Source organism: Schistocerca gregaria, chromosome 4, assembly GCF_023897955.1.
Source record: "Schistocerca gregaria isolate iqSchGreg1 chromosome 4, iqSchGreg1.2, whole genome shotgun sequence".
Classification (NCBI taxonomy): domain Eukaryota; kingdom Metazoa; phylum Arthropoda; class Insecta; order Orthoptera; family Acrididae; genus Schistocerca; species Schistocerca gregaria.
Window position 1 is genome coordinate 48931649 of NC_064923.1, and position 5405 is coordinate 48937053.

Sequence of the window (5405 nt, forward strand, 5' to 3'; positions counted from 1 at the left end):
TTTATTTTTCGGTGTCATAATTGTGGTTTGAAAGGACAAAAACTCAGAGTTGTGAAAACCAAAGAAATATGAACCACGGAAACAAAACAAAATTCTGCAGGGGTGGTGTCTGATGATCAAAATGGAAAGGAGAGTAATTACTGTTTTCCTGCAGCTAGTTATGGAAATTCGATAATATCAACTTAAATTAAACTGTATTTGGATTCCGGAATTAGGAATGAGATACAGGCGAAACACAACTGGAAGGAGAGTGAGGCAAGGTTGCTGTCTCTCTCCAATACTGTTTAACAAGTATCTGAAGCATGTTATTCAGGAATGTTTGAAATGAAAAATGGGAGTGCGAGTTGGTAGTAGGAGGATAGAGTGAAATCAGTTTTCAGGTAATATGATATTGTTGGCAGAGAGTGAAAGAACTATGAATGATAATTTAAAAGAATTAAATGAGACAAGTGAGGAATTCAAAATGAGTGTAATAAGAAAAAGACAAAATGTGTGGTGATAAGTGAAAAAAGTAAGAACAACTGAGAAGTTAGAACAGGAAGATACAGAACAATGTAATGCTTTCAAATTCCTGGGAAGCATAATTACAAAAGATGAGATCCAATAAGGATATGAAAACACATATAGCAATTGCTAAGGAGGAGACTTATTTGTGGGTCATGGACAGGGACCTCAGGAACAGACGGTTGAAGTGTGTTATATGGAATATGGCATTACATGGAGCTGAAACATGGGCACTGAGGAAAGAGGAAAAAAGAAAAATAGTAGCTATAGATATGGAGGAGGTTTGAAGGGATAAAATGAGCAAAGTGAGAAAAGAGAAGGTGTTGAGAAGAGTGGGGAAGAGAGACAAATTTTAAAGATAATCGGGAAAAGGAAACACAATTGGCTTGAACTTTGAATGAGAAGAGATTGTTTACTCATGGATGATATGGAAGAAACTGTGAATGGAAGAAGAAGAAGAGGGCACAGAAGACACAAGATGGTGGATAGTATAAGCGAGGGGGCAAAGCTCATTCTGGTGTGTATATTGTTTGTATGGATTGCATACATTCAGGGCAAGCATACATTCAAGGGCAAACCTAATGTTCTGTGAAGAGGTTTATGAGCCCTAAGGGTTGGTTTATGACCCCTTTGGGATAATCCAACCTTTTGAGAAATCCCATCCCCTCCTCCTCGTCCTCCTCCTAATCCTCCCCCCCCCCCCCCCACACACACACACCTCTGGGGAATCCCCAACATCTCTCCCTGACTGATACAAGCACACTTTTGATATTAAATAAATTGACTAATTAATTAAATCTATAAGTTAATTAACCCTCCATCCCCTGGGTAATCCCCAGACCTCCCCTCCCCTCCCGTGGTTCACCCCTCCCCACCCACCATCACCACTTGGAAATTGATGGAAAAAATACACAGTCTGCGTTGGAGTGAAAGGATCCTATGACAGGAAATACAGTTACATTGAAGAAGATATAATAATAGTAACAATAATAATAATAATAATAATAATAATAAAAGAATAGGCCTCCGGTAGGTTCTGCCAGTGGTAAAAGGTGATGAAAAGAACAAACCACTAATAGGGCTAACCACCCTTTTAGTGTGATTAGTTGGTTCAGGACAGGACTAATGAAGCCTTGGACAAGTGCTGTCATGGTCAGGGACAACGCTTGAACCCTATGCCCGTCCACAATGGTAATGACACTGCTAGCCACACAGAAAATAATTTAAATCCAAACAGAGGTGTTTTGCAGGATATGCTTCCTGCAACCACTCTGGAAGGAAAACAAAGACAGAGGATGAGATGGTCAGATGAAGTTAACCGACACCTTATGTTCTGTTATTACCAAGAAACAAACTTAGGAACCAACACAGCTGGATACAGATCACAAGTATACACAACATTTATTACCAGATACCTAGTATTAAAATTTTTAACTGAACAACGACTAGCTGATTAGACTCGTGTAATAATAAAAAATAACAGGATACCCCAGTCAGAATTAGAAAACATCAAACACCAAGTACAACAAATACTGAAACAAAATAATGTGCTATCAGAAGAAGAAGAAAACACAGTAATGGACTCAAACATCCCAGAGCAAACAAACAAAGAACAACACGCATCAATTAAACAATCGGAGGAAAACAAAATCTTAAGACAGCCACCAGAACAAGCACAAATATAACACAAAGTGACACACATGTTAGATATAGTAGAAAAATTTCAGGTGACATATATAGAATACAAAGACACAAATACAGAAGTTAGACCATTCTTGCATAGACCACCAAATAACCCACAAGTCAAAACAACAAAAACAACTATCAACTCAATCATACGCAACAAAATAAATGAAAATACAACTATGGAAGAGTTACAACTACTGGTTTATATAGGAGCACTCACTACACTAAATATACACACTAGGCAGAGATCAGGACCAACCAACACACAGAAGAAACCCACAAAAGCAGCATGGCAACACAGGCTACAGATCAGAATAGAAAAACTGAGAAACAACATTGGACAGCTAACACAATTTATAAGAAATGAAATATCAGACAAAAAACGAAAAAGGTTAGGTAAAATCTCACAACAAGAAGCAATAGAGCAATTAGATGAAAAGAAGCAGAAATTACAAGCATTGGCCAAATGACTTAGAAGATACAAAAAAAGTGAAAATAGAAGGAAACAAAACCAAACATTCAACACAAACCAAAAGAAATTTTACCAGACAATAGATAACACACACTTTAAAATAGACAATCCACCAAATATAACAGACATGGAACACTTATGGAACAACATATATTCAAACCCGGTACAACATAAACAGACATGCGCGGTGGATACAAACAGAAACAGACACATACAAGATGATACCACAAATGCCTGAGAGATAATTTTGTAACATGAAGTCACCCGAGCAAACAATTCTATGCACAATTGGAAAGCCCCTGGAAAAGATAAAATAGCAAATTTCTGGCTAAAGATGTTCACCTCAACCCATTCACATCTAACTAAATTATTTAACAGTTACATTGCAGACTCATACACAGTCCCTGATACACTTACACAAGGAATAACTTGTCTGAAACCTAAATATCAAGCAAACCCAGCAAAATATCGCCCCATAACATGCCTACCAACAATATACAAAATATTAACTTCAGTCATTACACAGAAATTAATGACACACACAACACAGAACAAAATTATAAATGAAGAACAAAAAGGCTGCTGCAAAGGAGCACGAGGATGTAAAGAGCAACTGATAATAGATGGAGAGGTGACATATCATGCTAAAACTAAACAAAGGTCGCTACACTACGCATACATTGATTACCTAAAGGATGTTTCAGTTTTATGTGTATGTGAACATTGGCTAAAAGAAAATCAATCTTCTACTGTCAGAATAACATGATTTGAAATGCTTAGTAGCTTCAGTAGAGAAACTTTTAAAGGGGAGGAACATGCATTTATGTCAGACAAGGAATTGACTGTAAAGAAATCAAGTTCAGTAAGATAAAAAGCATTGAAAAAGTATTTGAATATTGCGTTTGCAAACTTACAGACCTTAAAATAATTATTGTGTCTGTATACCGTTCCCCATCAGGCGACTTTATGGAAATTTTGGAGAGTGTTGAAAGTCTTTTTAGTGAGTTAAGACATTCTACAGAAAGCATTATTGTACTTGGAGATTTCAATGTCAACTTTAAAATCAACTGTTTAAATGTTACAAAACTGAACAATGTCTTTTGTTCGCATAATTTAGCACCAACTATCTTTGAATACACTAGACATAGAAATAACTCTGAAACAATAATAGACCAAATATTTCTTGACTTACATAAACTAGACAATGTTGTAGAAGTGATTGACACTGGATTCTCAGATCATAAAGCACTAAAACTTAGTATACATAATGTACTCTGTAAAAACTCTAGGCCAAGTGAGTAACACATCCACAGGAGATGTATTAATGAGGACAACATTAGGATTTTTAATTCCTTGTTAAAAAATACAAGTTGGGATCTAGATAAACATGATAGCATAGACAAGAAGTTTGAGTCATTTCTAGCTGATTACAAATATAACTTTGAAATTACTTTTCTCCTTAAGAAAATGAAAGTTAAAAGCAAAATTAACACATGGATAACACAGGGCATAAGAAAATCTGGAGGGCAACTCAGAATGTTAAGTAAAGCAGCAAGGCAAAATCCCACTTTGAAACAATGTGTTAAGTGGGTGAAGGTCACGGTTAAAGCAGGCTCAGACATGGTAATTGGATGTCTCTATAGGCCCCCGGGCTCAGCAGCTGTTGTGACTGAGCACCTGAAGAATAATTTGGAAAATATTTCGAGTAGATTTCCCCACCATGGTATAGTTCTGGGTGGAGATTTTAATTTTGCCGAATATAGACTGGGAGACTCAAACGTTCATAACAGGCGGCAGGGAAAAAGAATCCAGTGAAATATTTTTAAGTGCTTTATCTGAAAACTACCTTGAGCAGTTAAACAGAGAACCGACTCATGGCGATAACATATTAGACCTTCTGGTGACAAACAGACCCGAACTATTTGAATCAGTTAATGCAGAACAGGGGATCAGCGATCATAAAGCAGTTATTGCATCGATGATTTCAGCCGTAAATAGAAATATTAAAAAAGGTAGGAAGATTTTTCTGTTTAGCAAAAGTGACAAAAAGCAGATTTCAGAGTACCTGATGGGTCAACACAAAAGTTTTGTCTCAAGTATAGATAGTGTTGAGGATCAGTGGACAAAGTTCAATATGTGTTAGATGAGTATGTGCCAAGCAAGATCGTAAGAGATGGAAAAGAGCCACCATGGTACAACAACCGAGTTAGAAAACTGCTGCGGAAACAAAGGGTACTTCACAGCAAACATAAACATACCCAAAGCCTTGCAGACAAACAAAAATTACGCGAAGCGAAATGTAGTGTGAGGAGGGCTATGCGAGAGGCGTTCAAGGAATTCGAAAGTAAAGTTCTATGTACTGACTTGGCAGAAAATCCTAAGAAATTTTGGTCCTATGTCAAAGCGGTAGGTGGATCAAAACAAAATGTCCAGACACTCTGTGACCAAAATGGTACTGAAACAGAGGATGACAGACTAAAGGCTGAAATACTAAATGTCTTCTTCCAAAGCTGTTTCACAGAGGAAGACTGCACTGTAGTTCCTTCTCTAGATTGTTGCACAGATGACAAAATGGTAGATATCGAAATAGACGACAGAGGGATAGAGAAACAATTAAAATCGCTCAAAAGAGGAAAGGCCGCTAGACCTGATGGGATACCAGTTCGATTTTAAGCAGAGTACGCGAAGGAACTTGCCCCCCTTCTTGCAGCGGTGTACCGTAGGTCTCTAGAAGAGCGAAGCA